At 42.9% G+C, this 20632-nt stretch overlaps 1 protein-coding gene across 1 annotated transcript in view; it reads right to left on the bottom strand.

Annotated features, from left to right (window-relative positions):
* Nucleotides 1-20632, bottom strand: part of LOC124623179 (fructose-1,6-bisphosphatase 1) — a 96952-nt gene that overhangs the window by 76045 nt on the left and 275 nt on the right. The window lies entirely within an intron of this gene.

The following is a 20632-nucleotide window of genomic DNA, read 5'->3' as shown; positions in this document are numbered from 1 at the left end:
TCCCGTGCTGTGACGAAAGACACTGTTCTTCTTTGGACCGCATCAATGTTTTCTATTAATTCATTCTGATGACAGTTCCAGACTGATGAACAGTACTCTACAATTGGTTAATATTCATATGGCTACCATTGGGCCATAGTCATAGGCTAATATTCCCGCTCTGATGTAGAAGAAGGGGCGTTATTGGCTAATCTCCTGTGGATACCATGAATTTTAAACAATACTATCACTTCTCCAGCACGAACGCGAGAAAACTCCCCGTTACAAGAGGACGCGACACTCGTCTCAGTTTTCTAGCACACTGGACACCGGAAGATCCTGAGGAAGATCCCAGCAGAGGGGTCGAAACGTCGATCATTTTAGTAAAAATATGACTCGGCCTAATAACCCAGAAGATTTTAACTTCAGTGGCAACGGCCACGAAAGCCTGCAAACTTACATGAAATTGAGTTTCATACGTGTGATGTTGCAGAGATACAAAATCGAGTCAAATTTAGAAAGAAGTTGGGAGTACGAGCTCAGTTGTCAGTATGACGTTGCATGCTCTCTGGCCTGAATGCAGGCACTGATTCCGCTGGAAAGGATGTCATAAAGCCGTTGTATTTTCGTCTGAGGCAAGCCGACCCACAACTGTTATCTCCAGTTCTTGATATCCTGAATACTCGCAGTGGGACGGAGTTGAAGCCTGAGGTGGTCCACACAGGTTCATTTGTGGGAAGATCTATGGACCTCTCTGGCCACGGAAGTACTTCAGCACCACACATGCAGTCTGTAGACACAAGGGCTGTGTACGAGCATTGTTGTGTTGAAAAATAGCACTACGATATTCTCAAATGATAGGAAACTCATGAGAACGCAGGACGAGCGAGACGTGCTGTTGTGCCGTCAGAGTATCCTCAATCACTACCAGCCATGACGTGATGTCATACCCGATGGCTCCACACACCGTGGTACCGGGAGTAACATCGCTGTGCTGTGCATCTCAAGATCATGGCAGAATTGGCCTCTCCATAGCTCACCACAGTACTTGCTCGTGATGGCCATCTGGGGCAGTGAAGAGCAGCTGTTCACTTCTAAACAAAGTGCGACGCCACTCCTCAGCAGAGCACGCTTCACGGCACCACGCCAGTCGCAGTACGCAGCATCACCCCCCGTGTGATTACATCTGACGCTGTTCACGTCCATTGTTTATCGTACCAGGTCTGGAAACAACACTAATGCACTCTGGTGGCTGTTTTACCCGTCACAGTCTGAGGCGCCTTGCCACGGTTCGCGCAGGTCCACGCGTCGGAGGTTCGAGTCCTCCCTCGAGCATGTGTGTGTGTGTGTTGTCCTTAGCGTAAGTTAGTTTAAGTTACATTAAGCAGTGTGTAAGCCTAGGGACCGATGATCTCAACAGTTTGGTCCCATAGGAACTTACCACAAATTTCCAATTTATGCCTGTCGCTCTAATCATTTACATGCCCATCGACGGTGTGTATGGTACTACCAAGTTACACTGGCAGCTGACTATGTCTTTTGGGTGTTCCATTTTTCTTTCATCAGCCGATGTACATGGTAAACAGAGTGGCCTTATCATAGTTACTTGGGCCACTCCTAAATTACCTTTACATGTGAGCTGAGTTTCACTTGATATGCCGGCCGCGGTGGTCTAGCGGTTCTAGGCGCTCAGTCCGGAACCGCGCGACTGCTACGGTCGCAGGTTCGAATCCTGCCTCGGGCATTGATGTGTGTGATGTCCTTAGGTTAGTTAGGTTTAAGTAGTTCTAAGTTCTAGGGGACTGATGACCACAGATGTTAAGTCCCATAGCGCTCAGAGCCAGTAGAACCATCACTTGATATGTGTTTGGCGAATCCAAACTAATTTATGAGAGGTCATGTTTGAATTACAAAAACGCATAATACGTGAGCATATAACATGTTCCATAATTGTACAATAAACACGATACATTTCATTGTTTGGCTGTGTCCTGTGTGTTTATGTTCAGCGAGCATTTGAATTACAGCAACGAAAAATCCGTGAGCATTAAATATGTTCCATAATTGTTCTATAAACACAATATATTTCATAGTGCAAATTTGAAACTTTATGGTAAGTTCCTATGGGACCAAATGTTCTCGGGTTTCCAACCGCGTCAATCGCTTAAAACTACACGAGCTTTCGGCAAAGCGCTCCCTGGCCATTGTCAAGTGATATGACTGCCAGTGGGCTGTTGGTGCGCCCTCATATACGCTAGCTGCCGGCTGTGACGTCACTGGTGCCCGTGACGTTGCCATATACGGGCATGTTTTGAGTCGGCGTTCTATGTGCCCTCTTCAACCGCACGATAGCTGGATCCCACGCAGCGCTGAGCTGCAAACCACCGTCTCTATTCAGGGTGTTCGCGGTAACTTTTATTTCAATAGCTTCCTTTATTAAGCTGTTCCAGAAGCCGTTAGTGCGAGCCACGACAGAGGTATCGTCAAATTTTATGTGCTGACCGTTTTCTAGCGCATGCTCTCTGGATAGCGTAGGCGATAATACCTTCCACGTCCTTTCTTGCGTTGTTCCACAGTGTGCACTGTTCGTCCGATGTAGTTCTACGAAATACCTTGTGAGTGTAGCCAGAAGTACATCGGACAAACAGTGCGCATTGTGGAACAATGCAGGAAAGAACATGAGAGTATTATCGCCTACGCTATCCAGAGAAATCTGAGTTACCACATAAAATTTGACGATACCTCTGTCGTGGCTCGCACTAACGGCTTCTGGCACAGTTTAATAAAGGAAGCTCTTGAAATAAAAATTACCGCAAACACCCTGAACAGAGACGGTGACTTGCAGCTCAGCGCTGCGTGGGATCCAGCTATCGCGCGGCTGAAGAGGGCACATCGAAATCCGACTCAAAAAGTGCCCGTATATGGCAATGTCACGGGCACCAGTGACGTCACAGCCGGCAGCTAGCGTATATGAGGGCGCACCAACAGCCCACTGGCAGTCATATCACTTGACAATGGCCAAGGAGTGCGAAAGCTCGTGTAGTTTTAAGCAACTGACGCGGTTGGAAACCTGAGAACATTTTATTGAGAATCTGACATGTCCCTCAGGAGGACGTCTCCAACAACTCTATCTATCAATGGCAAACCGAACAACTCCTTGCATAAGGGCCAGAGGTGGGCCAACGCGTTATTGACTTGCTCAATTTGTGACGCTCGTTCTCTGAATAATTCATCCAATTTTTTAAAATTGCAATCAGTTGTTTGTCTGTGCATGTAAATCACATCTACCGATTTCCATCCCATTCGGATAGTTCCTTCGTGGTGAGCTTTTCTTTTACTTTTTTTTGTTCAAAAATGTTCAAATGTGTGTGAAATCTTATGGGACTTAACTGCTAAGGTCATCAGTCCCTAAGTTTACGCACTACTTAACCTAAATTACCCTAAAGACAAACACACACACCCATGCCCGAGGGAGGACTCGAACCTCCGCCGGGACCAGTCACACAGTCCATGACTGCAGCACCTTAGACCGCTCGACTTTTTTTTTTTTTTTTTTTTGTCTTGAAACACTTCCCAACCTAACTTTCGCGTGCCCACTTCAAGCGATTCTACCCCAGATGTTAACTCAGACGATCTGAACTTCTCCCAAAACAATTGCTGACTTTGCGTGCTCGCTCCTGCAGACATTGTCGGAGCGACGCGACAGTGCCCCAACAGCCAGAAAAGACGCGTAGCAACGAGCAACACTAGAAGGTTAAGGCTTACTGGCTAGCGCATGCTAAGCCAAAGGCTACAAGTTTCAAAGCTACAGCGGTATTACATCCGGAACACAGATTCCCCATCTTTAACGTCCATTTGTGGCACGGCGAACACACACAACGGACGGCCTTAGCAGTGAACGACTAGGTAGCCTCACTGCGTTCCACAGTTGGCTGACGTAAACATGTTGACTGCTCGTTGGGACAGGTGTTATGTAACATGTCCCGAGCGCCGAGCTATCTCCAGCTGCGACCGCTGACCTGTCGATACGATAAGCCGGATGCGTCGCTGCTTCGTCTACGAAAACACTCGGAGCTTGGCGGGCGTGGCTGTGTGGTGGCATCGCCGCAGTTAAATCTGTTTTCAAAATTTGGCTTCTGTATAGCGCTAAATTAGGAAATATAAGCGTGGCTAAACTGCGTGTGAGTGTGTGTGTGTGTGTGTGTGTGTGTGTGTGTAATCCATGTGATAGCTTTCATTGGACTTCATCAGAACAGTGGGACAGTACGAGCATATGGGGGTGTTAAACGAAAATTTTGATTGGGGTTTCATGGTACAGAGGACACAGCATGATATAGTATATTCGACTGAGAGTTATCGACGAATGGTGTAGCTTAAAAACTGCCCTGGTGAGATGTGTTGAGAGCTGGGACCATTACTGTTCGTGTTGCGTATTAATTTCCCTGACAGTAGTAACCTCAGACTTCTCGTAGGTGATGCATTTATCTGTAGCGAATTACTGTCTGAAAAATCTGCACAAATATTTAGTAATATTTTGACGAGATTTCAAACTGGTGCAAAGATTGACAAATTGCTTTAAATCCTCAAAGATATACCTCTGAACATTCAGTTCACAAAGCGAAAAAAAACGTATTACCCAATGACTGCAATATCAATGAGCCACGATTGGGATCAGCCAACTCATACAAATTTGTGGGTGTAATTATTCGTTGAGATGTGAAATGGAATGTTTCCAAAAGCCGAGTCGCAGGTAATGTGGTTTATTTCACAGGATACTGCGAAAATGCAGGCAGTCTGCAAAAGTGATTACTTATAAGACACTCGTGCCACCCATCCTGGAATACTCCTCAAGTGTGTACTACCATACCATAGAGGATTAAAGCCTAGTACACACCTAACGACAAAAGCCGCCGAACACACGATCCCCGGAGCAAGTTTCAGGGCTGTTCCGCGACATTTTTCTGGAGTTTCATGACCGTCGCGATACAAAAGTCGCAAGTCTCACATTCCCCATGGAAAATGGGAATTTTTGACAATGTTAAACGATTTTTTATACTTTGTACATGGTAACTGTGATGTCAGCACTCCAAACCATCAACTGCCAATTGACTCAGTCGGCAGTTGATGGTTGGAGTGCTGACACCACAGGGACAGATAGTCAGCGTGAACCAGCTACGTTGCCCACTGATGGAGTGTATATATGGATCGTGATAACCCCTTCAGCAACAACTACGGCCTGAAGATTGCGCATTGAAGCGCCGAAACGGTGGCTACACAATAAATGACGTCATAGAGACGGTTGTAGGCTTTTCGTTTTCTTACAGTAGTGAAGGGGCGTGGTCCCCAAGATCTCCAGTCAATAGGCTGAACATACAAAAACGTTTCGACAAGTTTCCTACCTGTCATCTTCAGGTGAAGTGTCGGGTTCACGTCCAGCTCGCATCTGAACATGAACCCGTTGCTTCTGCTGAAGATAACGAGTTCGAAACTTGTCGAAGCTTTGCTGTAGAATATCGCCTCGACTCGGCTGATTACCCAATAAGACTTGATCATTGGAATTCGCCGACACACCCCGCATTCTCATACATATTTGTAATTTATTAATTAAGGTTCCCGTGAGAGTTGAAAATAATATTTTTATTGGTCACTAATTTCAAACATTTTCGATCATTCTCAAAACGTTTCCTATATTAGAAGCGACAATGTTATTAACAAAAAATGAAGTACCACATTCAGAATTTTTAATGTTTAACGGTACGTAATATTCCTCTTTTTACATCAGATCAATGCAACAAATGTTACTTCCCTGTATTACGGTTGTCTTGATACATTCGAATGGAGTCTTTAGCTGTTTATACCCAAAAGTCGATAGGCGCCTTCAGTTGTTTGTTAGCGTAAATATGCTCTGTCTCTCAGAGATCATAATGTTACCACTAAACACACAGATGCTGTAATCATAAAGGTCACAGACATTATCGCACTATTTTATAAATTACTGATATGTCATAAGGTAACTGCTTTACTGAATCATGAATTATTTTTGAAAACAGCAAAAAAATTTGTATTTTAAGTCGAACTGTTCGTTAATCAATTTGTCCGGCTCCTTCATATTCTGTTTATTTGTTATTTCCCATTCTTCAAGTACGTGTAACTTCATTCCTTTAGGTGCCAAGTGCAAAATTTTCACAGTACTCTCAGAACGACCTGCTGTATGTTTTGTGCTTCGCAAATAATGGCCGAAGGCGGTCTTGTTGTTAATAACAGTGTACCTTCTAGTATAAGCAATGGTTTGAGAATGAACGAAAACGTTCGGAACTAGTCACTAATAAAAATATTAGTTGCAGCTCTGACGGGAACCTTGATTAATAAATTACAAATGGTTGTACGTTTTCTTATGATTTCCCCCACATCAGTTCGTGTGCCGTTAGGATGTCTTCGACAAAGTCTTGTCTGGTCGACCGTCCCCTCCAGTTAGTTGACCTTGAAGGCGCGTTGAACAATAACCGTTCTTTCGGCCGATTTCCCTGCGCACCTGGAAATGCTGCTAAATGTTTTCGAATAACTGCTGGCGTATACACACTGACGAAGCGTCCAGTGGACCCCGGCTTCCGGACTTGGCCCGTGTTATCAGAGCTGGCGGAGGCAACATTCCCAGCCCTCTCTGACTTCTCGACAGCGACCGAGAAGACCGGTTCCGTAGAGTAGCCTCGAAAGCGCTCGCCGCGACGCTCGAAAATCGCTGCCCCGACCGGTGTGCGTTTTTTCAGTGACGTGCGTTTTTTGGGTACCATCAGCACCTTCACCAATACGCAGAAAGTACCTCATAAGAAAAGTTTTTTGTGAAAAAGCAACAAAACTTTAGGGGATGAGCTCGCACCTAAAATTTCCGATCTTACCGTAAGATACTGCTACAAGCACCCGTATTGGATGGATGAATCGCAACCACCACACGTGGTGAGATTTTGAACGATAAGTTAATTTCAGAATCTCATTAAAAAACGCGACTGCTGGCCTATTTTAAGCAGCAGCGCGAAAATATCACCCAGGTATTGGTCGTTCTTATTAATTGAGAGTATCTCCTCAGCGAACGTGAAATAAGGAAGTCCTAGGCTGGATTAATGTGGAATTTCAACCAAGCGAAAATTATAGCTACTGCATCGCATGTAGGAGGAAAAACAATGGAGCAAGTTTCTATTTTCAACCATGTCATCTCCCAGATTTTAGCTTATGGTGACTGAGCCACGAAATCAAGAGACGCTTGTTACATGGCTGAAGGACACTGTCCCAGCTAGATAATGTTAATGGCTCTGAGCACTATGGGACTTAACATCTATGGTCATCAGTCCCCTAGAACTTAGAACTACTTAAACCTAACTAACCTAAGGACATCACACAACACCCAGTCATCACGAGGCAGAGAAAATCCCTGACCCCGCCGGGAATCGAACCCGGGAAGCCAGGCGTGGGAAGCGAGAACGCTACCGCACGACCACGAGCTGCGGACACTAAGGAAGAGAGACGTAGGTTTAATAACAAAGGTTCGAACAGTAAGGACTGTGGTCTTCCCACTTGTCATGTACGGATGTGAAATTCGGCAGAACGTTGTAGCACAGACTTCTTTGAATTATAGTGTTGCAGGAAACCCAGGTATTGGTCGTTCTTATTAATTGAGAGTATCTCCTCAGCGAACGTGAAATAAGGAAGTCCTAGGCTGGATTAATGTGGAATTTCAACCAAGCGAAAATTATAGCTACTGCATCGCATGTAGGAGGAAAAACAATGGAGCAAGTTTCTATTTTCAACCATGTCATCTCCCAGATTTTAGCTTATGGTGACTGAGCCACGAAATCAAGAGACGCTTGTTACATGGCTGAAGGACACTGTCCCAGCTAGATAATGTTAATGGCTCTGAGCACTATGGGACTTAACATCTATGGTCATCAGTCCCCTAGAACTTAAACCTAACTAACCTAAGGACAGCACACAACACCCAGTCATCACGAGGCAGAGAAAATCCCTGACCCCGCCGGGAATCGAACCCAGGAACCCGGGCGTGGGAAGCGAGAACGCTACCGCACGACCACGAGCTGCGGACACTAAGGAAGAGAGACGTAGGTTTAATAACAAAGGTTCGAACAGTAAGGACTGTGGTCTTTCCAATTGTCATGTACGGATGTGAAATTCGGCAGAACGTTGTAGCACAGACTTCTTTGAATTATAGTGTTGCAGGAAACTCTTAAAGAGTTCCGTGCGATGCAAAGAGAACGAATAGGTACGTGTTACAGCAAGTAAAACCAGATCGCTCCTGGAATGTAAGATACTCAAACAAAAAAGCATCTACTTTGGGCACGACGAGAAGACACGATACGCCCGAAAACCCCTTAATGCTGGGGAACATTGAAGACTCAGGGCGAAAAGGGTTGCAAAGGATGTGACGAATCGATGGCATAGCGGAAGTAATGGTCTCCAACCTAGAAGGTACTGGGGAAATAATGCAGGACAGAAGAAGATGGGGTCATTGGGGTCACGGGGAGTCGGAATCGATTGAACGACTAAAGAGAGAGAGAGAGAGAGAGAGAGAGAGAGAGAGAGAGAGAGAATGAGTGAGAGAGAGAGAAACTCTGACAACCCAGTAATTAATGACAGCAGTTTACCAAGACCTCTCCGGAAACGGCCGTAAGATGTGTATTCGTGTACCTATGCGTCAAAATATGACAACTCCGTTTGGATGTGCTTATGGAGATTAGCGTTTAACGCCCAGTCGCCAATGAGGTCATCAGAGCTGGGGCGCCGGCCGCGGTGGTCTAGCGGTTCTAGGCGCTCAGTCCGGAACCGCGCGACTGCTACGGTCGCAGGTTCGAATCCTGCCTCGGGCATGGATGTGTGTGATGTCCTTAGGTTAGTTAGGTTTAAGTAGTTCTAAGTTCCGGGGGACTAATGACCTCAGATGTTAAGTCCCATAGTGCTCAGAGCCATTTGAACCAGAGCTGGGGCACAAGCTCAGATTAGGGAAGAATGCGGAAGGAAATCGGCAGTGCCCTTTCGAAGGAACCATTCTGGCGTTTGCCTTAAGCGATTTAGGGAAATCGCGGAAGACCTAGATCAGGACGGCCGTTCGCGGGTTTGAACCTTCTTGTCCCCCCCCCCCCCCCCCCCCCGCCTCCTCCTCCGAATGAGGGTCCATTGTGCTAACGACTGCGCTATCCCTCTCGGTTTGGATGTGCTAATGATACCAAAAAAGAAAAGAGCGAACTATTTCGTCTATCGAAAGTGGAGTTACAGCGGAACTTTTAGCTACTGAATGAGCCCTATGATATACATAGTACGACGATCTAAGCTGGGCATATTCTAATAATAACTGACTCGCTCTCCACGTTATAAATCTGTCATACGCTGGTAAGGCTGAAGGGTAGCTGCTGTTTGCCATGCCGAATGGCTGTTACTGTATCAAAACGACGAAGAAGTGCTGCAAAAGTGTCTCTGAAATTGACGAAGAGGTTTGTCGGAACTATGGAATACGAGGACCACCAAGTGGCAAAGAATGGAATACAAGAGAGAGGCATTTCTGATGGGGAACTGTTGGTGTAGTCAGACACATGGCCAGAAGCGGATAGAACACAGACACAGGGGCACCAGATACAAACAAATTGACTCGCATACACCGAAAGCATATCCTAATGTGATATTTAGGGGTGAGACCAATGTCAATTTTGATAGTTCCCGTACCCAGCAACAGATGGCAACACTCATCTCTAAGCTATTACATTTGAAGGTTAGCCCGTTTTTCCGCCCATGTCGTCAATTGTATGCTGACAAGCGGGATATAAAGCGTTACTCTAGCGGCAGAGGGAACAATAGGCGATTCGTGTTGACCACTGCCAGGCAGTAATTCAACCACGGCCACTACCGACATTTCCATGGAAGTCAGTCATACCACCGCCAACACATTGCGACTGTTGGGAGATACAGGACGGTGACCACATATTATCTGGTTGCTCTTGGCACAGAAAAGAATCTTACAGTGCTAAAATACATATTCTATCAGTATCTTGAAGGCTTTCTCGCGTTTTTTCAGACACTTTCGCGGCTTATCTCCAATAAGCTCGAGTTTCCATACTAAAAATATGTGAAGTATTGTACTATCGAAACATCGTTCGTAGGTTTAACTGAAACATGTGCGTGAAAAGCTGGCGCAGAATAATCGGGAACAGCGTCGCCGACAACTGCAAATAATACTCAGCAAGCTCCACATTTCATAAACAATGTATGAACACCCTTTTCATACAGTATTGTTTGACAAACGGTTCAGTTGCAGTGCACAAGCTTGAATAAGTTGTGATTAGGGAAGTTCTGAAAACGGCATCTGGCTCTATGTCAAATCTTTGTGGGAGTTAAATGCGTTTAGAAACTGTTCAAATTAATGTATTTCGCCTGCAAGTGTCAATTTTACTTTATTTGTTGTACTACTGTACAGTTTCTGTCTTATTCCATTCTCAAGTATCTGGACATTAGCAGACAATGCATTTCTATGTAAGTCCATCTTTATGGTTGAGGGATTTCGGCTGTTCAGTACAAAACGTCAAATCGAAAACACCTTCAGCCGTCTATATTTCAAATTTTATTTTACTAATGCGACCAGTTTCGCCGTTCACTACGCCGACGTCAAGCCCCCTGATCAACGTATGGGAAAAATCCAGTCTCATGTGTAGTAGAAATAGCGGCCAGCATTAATTAACTAGTATCCGTAGACTACTTTGTTCTTGGGACGAACGAAGGGGTCGCGTTGTTAAAAAAGTAGTATTTTGGTACAAGGGACTCTACGGTCGACGGCGGCTCGTTACAGAGTTACAGCATTTCGTTAGGACGCCAGTGAATTGGTTGCGATGGTTCTGTTCCATGACCAGATGAGTCGACAATCATGACACCAATGGGCACTTTCATCTGGGGCATGTGAAGAGGCTATATTAGATTAGATTAATTATTCATTCCGTAGACCCATAAAAAAGGGAATCCTCCTGGGTGTGGAACATGTCAGATAAACACATTACAAACATGTAATTAGAAAAACTTGAGTTTCATTAATTTTAATGATCCTCAATCGATAAACAGTAAAATTATGTACTTGAATTAAATTTAAACTTCTAATATTTACAGGTTTAATACTTACATCTGCTTTCATTAAATCCATCATTCAGACATTCGCTAGTTTCTTGGCTATTATAACCAAGTATTGTCAAAAATTAAAGTAAATTATTCATTTCAGTGATCCTCAGTTAAGAACAGTCAGATTATGTACAAGATTTAAAGTTAAACTTCCACTTTTTACAGACTTAAGACTTACTTCTGCTTTCCATACATCCATTATTCATACAGTAGGTAGTTACTTGGCTGTTACAACCAAGTATTGTCAAAAATTAAAGTATAATAAATTTTCATTAAAATGGTCTACTGCACTCGTTGAGAAACTCATGGATGGAACAGAAGGAGTTGGCCACCAAAAATTCTTTTAAATTATGTTTAAATTGTGCCTTGTCTGAAACTAAACTCTTAGTAGTTGCTGGTAACTTACTGAAAGTGTGCGTTGCTGAATACTGGACTCCTTTCTGGACAACAGTAAGTGATTTTAAATCTTTATGTATATTGTTCTTATTCCTAGTATTGATACTGTGTACTAAGCAGTTAGTTGGAAAAAGAGATGTATTATTTACAACAAACTTCATTAAGGAATAAATATACTGAGAAGCTGTGGTTAATATACCCAATTCTTTGAATAGGTTTCGACATGATGTTCTTGGATTTACACTACTCATTACTCTTATTATACGCTTCTGTCCTCTAAAACTTTTCTTCTCTGTTTATGGAGTTACCCCAAAATATGATACCATATGACATAATGGAGTGAAAATAAGCAAAATATGCCATTTTTTCATATTTATATCTCCTATGTTTGACATCATTCGCATTACAAATACAGACTTGTTTAGGCGCTTTAGCAGTTCGTTAGCATGTTGCTCCCAACTGAATTTATTATCAAGTTGTAATCCCAAGAATTTCCATGTCATCATATTTTATACACACACCAGAAGGAAATCTCTTGGAAGTTCTGAACTGCATATAGTGGGTCTTTTCAAAGTTTAATGACAGTGAACTGGCTATGAACCACTTATTAATGTCAGTAAAAATTTGATTAGCTGTCCTTTCTAAATTTATATTTGATTTACTATTTATTGCAATGTTTGTAGCATCTGCAAATAAGACAAACTTGGCATCTGGTAATGTAACAGATGACAGGTCATTAATATACACAAGAAACAGTAGCGGATCTAGTATGGAACCTTGAGGAACACCACATGTAAATTTCTTCCCAGTCAGATGATGACTGATTGCCTACTGCTGAAGTGTTATGTAATGACACCCTTTGTTTTCTATTAGTAAGATATGACTGAAAGCACTTTGCAGCACTACCAGTGACGCCATAATATTTTAATTTACTTAAAAGAATGCTGTGATTGACACAGTCAAACGCCTTTGACAGGTCACAGAATATGCCAGTTGCCTCTAATTTGTTGTCCAATGAATTAAGGACGTTTTCGCTGTAAGTGTAAATAGCTTTCTCAATATCAAAACCCTTAAGAAACCCAAACTGTGATTTTGACAGTATGTTATTTTCACTAAGGTGCTTCAGTAGGCCTCGCGGGATTAGCCGAGCGGTCTATGGCGCTGCAGTCATGGACTGTGCGGCTGGTCCCGGCAGAGGTTCGAGTGCTCCCTCGGGCATGGGTGTGTGTGTGTTTGTCCTTAGGATACTTTAGGTTAAGTAGTGTGTAAGCTTAGGGACTGGTGACCTTAGCAGTTAAGTCCCATAAGATTTCACAAGCATTTGAACTTTTTTTTGCGTAAGTAGGCGCTTGAACATAACCTTTTCGAAGATTTTTGAAAAAGCTGGCAAAAGTGAAATCGGTCGGTAATTTGACGGCATTTCTTGGCCAGTCCGGAAATGTACCTTTGACAAGTGATTGAGTACGTAAATAACTTAAGATATGACTAAGCTCACATGAACACTCTTTTATTAACTTTGTTGATATGTTATCATAGCCACTAGAGTGCTTTGATTTCAAGGACTTTATGATGGATTCTATTTCTTTGGGTGAAGTAAGTGTCAATTCCATTTTACTGAGATTGCTTGTGTGCACTGGTCTCAGATATTCCATTGCATTTATTTATGAGACTCCGATTGCTAGCATTACCGCAGCCGCAGAAGTAAAGACCGGAACTACTGGAATTCTTGAGCGTGTAAGATAGTTGACGCTGCGAAACCGTGCACTGTGCAGTGGTCGCGTTGGCCGAAATTTTAGAGAATACATAATTCTGCGTTTGTTACGCGCTGTACCGCACACTGAAAAAACGGATTGAACACACTGTGATATAAGGGTTATGTGTTTCGTCTCAGGGTTGTTACGTTACTTTGTGTTGCATGTCGTACTTTTTGGCCATTGCTTACGACAAGCTCCTTCACAGTTGTGAAGGTATTTTCATAGAAAGATGGGTGACTGCGGTAACAAACCAAATAAATCATAAATACATCGTTGCTGTGTAATGAGCTGCCGGAGACTGTGTGTCACTGAAGTGCTCAGAGGGTATCAGGAATACCCATGAAAGTTTGTTGGTGGAGTTCTGATTCACACCGCAAAAAATAATCAAACTGTGATGTGGAAGAAGATGTTAACACGGTCCCTGATTGCTTCCTTTCTTGGCCAGATTGATCGCAACGACGAAAAGAAGTCCACTATCTAATACGACTAGTAACAATTACTATTGTTGCTAGTTAGTTCTAGAGTGCCGCTCTGTAAATCGCTATTTGTATTGAGGCTAGATGCTTTGTCTCTATATAGCAGACTTTTCTTTCTGTTCCACTCGAAATGAGAACAAGGAACGAGGTCTTATGTACTGCCACAACTCACTTTCTCTGATCTAATCGCCACGATATTTACGCAATGCATTACGATTCTATTAGCTATGACCGCGAACTACTTTTTAAGATCCGGTCTCTATAAACCGCAGTAATCAACAGGTGTCTTGTCAGTCCTTCGTTTAAGTGTGTCGCGTTTGCCTGGTAGACCGGCCGAACTAACCACGCAGCGGAGAGTGGAGTTTCAATGACTGGGCTAGAACTGTCTTCATTGATGATTCCCGCTTCTAACCGAGTCTCAGTGACTAGGGAAGACGTGTATGGAGACGCCACGGGCAGCGGTGGGGTACCAACCTGTCAGCCACCATGCGGCAGGCAGCCAGATGTGATGCTCTGGAGTGACATTCCGTTTCATAGCAGGACCACATCTACAACTCTTTCAATCAATGCCTAGCTGAATAACTGCTTGCGTAAGGTCAGAGCAGAACCAAAACGTTACTGACTTAGTCAGTTTGAGAAGCCCTTCTCTTGAATAAATCATCCAAGTTTTCTGAATCTGTAATCATTTGCTCGTCTGTACATGTGCTTCACGTCTACCATGATTCTTTAGTGGTGCGCCTTTTTTTTGTCTTAGAGTATACAAGTATGTGGTGTAACGAAAAGTACTCTCTGTCATGCACTACACAGTAGTCTGCAGTGTCCGGAAGTTGATATTTCGAAATGTCTGGACGACACTTTTGCTATTGATGAATTCGTCTGGCGAAGATGACGGGTACGAAACTCATTGAAACGTTGCGACAAGACGACGCCACCACTCGGCTTATAACCCGAGAAGAAATAATCAGTGGAACACGCCGAGAAAGACTGAAGTCGCATATACTTTTGCTATTCTTTCAGTTACCAGCAGTGTGGAAAATTTATGACGCGACCTTAGTTACAAAGGAGCGACACTTCTGGTCAAAACCGGCTACTCGTCGTGGGCGCGCATCACATGCCAGAGTATCAATCACCCGCCAGACACGTCACAAGTGGCTCGGTGACGTCAATGGTCGACTGATTGTGCGTAATGGAGGATTCTACAATTCAGGGTACTCGTATATTGCATAATACCTACGTATGTGGAGATCCGCCTCGGTAGATGCGAGGTCAGGGCGGCGGATAGCTAACAGAAGGGACCCGGGTTGGATTCCCGGTCCGGTCGGATATTTTCTCCTCTCGGGGACTGGATACCGTGGTTTATTCACATTAGCGCCGTCATAATTGACAATACAGTAATGGATTATGTGTCTTCTTGATCTTTATTTCGTTGTTGGCTTGGTAATTGTGGCATGTTGCAAACTTTATGCGAGGACTTAACCCATTAAGTGCTATGATCCCCATTTGGGGATTTGTCTTTGTAACGGAAATTTTGCAATTCTAGTAATGCTGGCAGCGAATGCTACCATTCCCCATTGTTGTCCAGACCTTTGTCGAACGCTTGCATTGAAATTTCGTCAGTTGTTCTTAAACAATTGAGCTGTACACTTTTATTTCTGTGAAGAAGCTACGTTTTTCAGCGTTACAGGAGTTGCACATTTTCAAAACAGCGTAAATTATATTATTATGTAAATAACTTCCGACTTCTGTGCACAGGCATGTTCTCTAATGGTTTGAGTAGATGTTTATCGATCATTTATTTCAAGGACCTATTTCATTTCTGTATGACACCTTTCTGACCTTCTAGCCCCATTTGGGACTCATAGCAGTTTCCACGTAAAACTTTATTTTGCTTTTATTTGCTCCTCAGGCACAGTGAATCACTATGAAGCACTTTCTATGAGGAAAATTGAAGAAATTGTATATGACCCGACATTCATGGCTTCTTTTGGTGATGATGGTGATGTGAATGAGCCCACTGACATTGTCGAGCTCCCTCCAGATCGTGTACATGAGATGTCTGACTGTGAACATACCGACGAAAACATGTTTGAAAATACTGTCCCATCTGATGTGCCAGGTTCCTTGGAAATTCATGCCAGTGGAGAAAACGAAAATAAGGAACATGCAGAACAACTAAAGAAGAAAGTGAAAGCTATTATCACTTCTAATTGGACAACAGAAGATGCGATTTACTCTAAAACGCATCTTGATACAGCAGAAATTGAACAGCGAAAATCCATTTTGGTAGCAGCACTAAAAGGAAAATCTGCTGTTGAGTTCTTTGAAGAATTTTTTGATGAACAGTTATGGAACTTGATTGTCAATAAAAGTGCTACACATAACACAGAACAATAATCACAGCTAAGAGTTATCTAATGGATGCATAAAAAAGTTCATAGATATACTAATCTTCACTGGATCCCATTCTGTTCCACAGGAAAAGCTATACTGGAATGAAGATGAAGACTTTGATGTAAGGTATGTACGACAGTGCATGAATCGCAACAGATATCTGGAAATAAAGCGCCACCTTCATTTCAGTGATAACACACGTCTGAATGGAATCCCACCTGACGAAAGCGGTAAACTTTTTAAAATTCGTCCGTTGATGGATTTACTGAATAATAATTTCATGAAATTTCAAGTTTTTCCGACAGCCTGAGCATTGATGAGCAAATGGTACGATATTATGGATACCATCACCTAAAACGGTTCATTCGCGGGAAACCAATGAGATTTGTATTCAAACAGTGGGCCATGTGCTGTTCTCAAAGCGGTTTCTGTAACCGTATGTTAGTCTATGGAGGAAAATCGAAGGATACGAGTGATGTTTCAATCCTGGGACTTGGCGTATCAGTTGTGTTGAATATGATTTCTTTTCTGCAGACTCCTGAATTTCACAAAATATGTTTTGATAACTTCTGCGTGAGCTTCCGTTTCAAGAAAGAGCTCTCAGAAATGAGAGTAAGGGCAGATGGAACTGCCCGTATGAACCAAATGAATAACTGTCCAATGGAACAGCATGAAGAAGAAACGAAGAGGAGCGTATGACTATAGATTTGACAAGAACACAAAGACAATGGCAGTAATATCGAAGGATAACAGTTGTGTAAAGCTCTTAAACTATGAGACAGTGGATCCAGCCAAGTAAAGAGATGGAGCAGAGCAGAGAACAAAGAAGTGCAAGTCGCACAGCCAAGAATGGTTTCAGAATATAACAGTCATATGGGAGGTGTGGACAAACTGGACTGGACTGTGCACAAATATCGTGTGAGCATTCGAGGTAAGAAATGGTACTTCCCACTGTTCACCAATGCTTTAGATGCAGCGTTGCTCAAAGCGCATGTCATCTACTGCTTCTCGAATGAAAATATTCCACTGCTTCAATTCCGGAGGATGATGGCAAGGGCCTATCTTGTTCAATCATCTGCTGCTTCTGATCCGAAAAGGGCAGGACGTCTATCACACCCAAAATTCCAATTGAACTAAGGACTTCTGGAAACGGACATGTGATTGAATGGACAACACTGGGGAAACAAAGAAAACGTACAATTTGTAAGAAAAATATGAGGAAACAGTGTTCTGTGTGCAATGGGGGACTCTACATTGATTGTTTTGTTGTCTGGCACAAAAAAATAAAAGAAAATGTAAAAAGAGAGTGGCATGTGCCATGTTCCCCATTTAGGAATCGATTAAAATAAATAGTTTATTTCAAGGTTATTGCATTTTTTTGTTTTATATTCGTTTTTCTCATCTCTATGTAAATCAGGCAGCACAGAAATAAAAGTGGATCGAAGAAAAAAATTTGGTAATTAATGGTTAATTGCTTTTTCTACGAGTGGTCTCTGAAAGAAAAACGTTATTATGTTTTTACAATGTGTGAACAAAGAAGCGAGCCTCAATAGTGTATAAATATGAGTATAAATAGATGAAAACCGTTTCTTACGAATCTTGTTTCAATAGTGAAAAATATTGGTCTATTGAAGTAGAAAGAAATGTTTTGGTATTTAGAAGAAAAACAAGCTGCAAAGGATAAACTAAAAAGATGCTATACACAGTTTTATAAATATTGTTTTGTGTGCTTGAATGTGTTTGTATTCTCGAGCAAATAAATGTTGATGTTTTGACGTCCTTTTCCCTATTCATTCAGTTCTCAGAGACGTGGAGAATTTACGGTAAAAGTGTACTTAACGGGTTGCCCGGTTTTTTCGTTGCATGCTGCAGCTGGTAACCGTTTGTGCGATGAGTGATGGGAAGCGAACACGACGAATCACGAGGCGGGTGTGAGCAGCTACTGACATTGCACGCTCGTGATTTCCTTTGCTTCGTAAATGGGGGTACTAGTATTTTGTTTAATCTTAACTACCAATTCCGACCCTAACACTTCGGAAATCGCGATATATTCCGAAATAAGTCAGATGTTTGAAACTATCAAGATTATACGCGTAACATAGTGATTGTCATTGGGTACCGTATATTACTGCCCGACTGGCTACGACCAACGGTAACGAATTGCCAACAACAACAAGCGACGTGAATTAACTTTAGCTGAATTTATCATACGACCTTTGTCAACGACATCCATTACAAGTTTTGCTTTGGTCATTAATAGTGCGTGTTATCGTTGGTAGTTCTTTAATACGGTTACTATATTCCGACTTTTCATTGGAAGGACAGTGCCTCATATCTTCAGTTTCGCCATTCAAGCGCACAAAGTGCACATCATATAGCTCTCAGAAGATTCACGATTTTGACGCAGACCTGTAAACAGAAACGATCTCTCGTGGCGAGGGGAGTCTAGGTACAGGAATGGTACGTGAGGGGCGTGCTGCAGCAGACAAGGAAAGTGGCTCGTGTGATAGGGGCTTACAGGGCTAAAGGCGGCGTCGTGGGCCCCTGCTAGTAATCTGGGTCCATTCAATGTCTAAGAAATAAAGTCGTGCGTTCTGGTGATAAACGTATCAATTACTAGTGGAGACCCTCGACGTAGTAGCTGGTTTTAAAGTGAACAGCGAGGATCACTTTAGATGAAGCGGTTTGTGCCAACATTGCTGCGGCTATACCTACGTAAATACTCATTATGATATTTTCCTTGCATTACACACCTATCAAGCGTTGTGTTGCTCTATTAATATTTTACTTTGTATTTAACGCTAGACGATGATAAATTTTTGTTTACAAAGATGGAAGTGTTGGTATTATGAGCCCCTTTGGCGCTGACAATATCAGCCCCCAATACAGGGCGCCGCAGGAATTATGGTCAGTATTCCGGGATATGACAGGCATGCTGATTCGAAGCAAAGAAGTCTCGTAAACATGGGCTCTAAAATGCACACTTTAAGAGCTGTGAGCATCTGTTCATCTTCGCTGCTGTGAAACATATCTTTTACTGAATAAGTGTTCATATCTCTTAAGATATGCATTTTAGAGCCATTGTTTACGGACAACTTTGTCTTGTTTTGATCCATACTACTTCCTCCCAAACTTTGGAAACAATAGAGATCGAAGTAGTAGACATTTGTTTCACAGTATCAAAGATGAATAAGTGCTCATAACCCTTTAGGTATGCATTTTAGAGCCCTAGTGTACTAGACAATTGTTTCTTGTTTTGATTCATGCTACCTCCTCACAAAGTTTGGAAAGCAAAGCGATTGCATTAGAAGAGATCAGTTTCACAGTATCGAAGCTGAAGATGTGCTCATAGCACTTAAGGTATGCATTTTAGAGTCCTAGTTTCCTAGACAACTTTTTCGTGTTTTGATTCATACTGCCTCCTACTAAAATTTGGAAGCGAAAGAGCCTACAGTAGAAGAGGTTTGTTTCATGATATTGAAGATGAAGAAATACTCGTAGTTCTCAAGGTATGCACGTTTACTAGACTTTTTTGCTCCAAATGGCTCTTCCTGTCCCTCCATATTGACCATTCCTCTTGGGACAACCTATACAATAGAGCACAAATTGTAATGACTACAGAACGTATGTGCAATTTTGTGATGCAGAAGCCTCCTAAAGAGTCAACGACTAGGAGAAAACAAAAAAATGAAAGACTTGAGATAAACGACACATGATAATGGGTTTAAAGTCACTATCAGGCAAAGAATGCGCCTTAAAATGCAGAAAAAATCGGAGTCGGCCTTCAAGAAGATTTCTACATTGTACAATAAAAATATTTGACTTAATGGTTCAAATGGCTCTGAGCACTAAGGGACTCAACTTCTTAGGTCATCAGTCCCCTAGAACTTAGAACTACTTAAACCTAACTAACCTAAGGACATCACACACATCCATGCCCGAGGCAAGATTCGAACCTGCGCCGGAGCGGTCGCGCGGTTCCAGACTGAAGCGCCTAGAACCGCTCGGCCACTCCGGCCGGCTATTTGACTTAATGAAAGTGCATTTCTTGTAATTTTTTGAATTTATCCCATGGGGGCGCGTACTAGAAGCACAATTTTTCTTTCGCACTTTGTGTACAGTTCCATGAAACAAATTACTTTTTTTTGGGCATACATAATAGCCACGCGGGGTAGACACGTGGTCTTGGGTACCTTGTCACGGTTCCCGGAGCTCCCCCCATCGGAGGTTCGAGTCCTCCCTCGGGCATGGGTGCGTACGTTGTCTTTAGCGTAAGTTAGTTTAACTTAGATTAATTACGTTAGTATGTAAGCCTAGGGACCGATGACCACATCATTTTGGTCCCATAGGACCTTAACCACCACCGCGTACATAATAACTCAAAAATTGTGTGATGAATAGGTTCAAGCCGTGTCGTCGGAGCTAAAGACGTGTGGTAGTATGTGCTCAAGTGGGGTCCATTGTATGACCTCT

The sequence above is a fragment of the Schistocerca americana genome, chromosome 7 (genome assembly GCF_021461395.2).
Source record: "Schistocerca americana isolate TAMUIC-IGC-003095 chromosome 7, iqSchAmer2.1, whole genome shotgun sequence".
NCBI lineage: Eukaryota > Metazoa > Arthropoda > Insecta > Orthoptera > Acrididae > Schistocerca > Schistocerca americana.
This window is presented reverse-complemented; position numbering and strand designations above follow the sequence as displayed.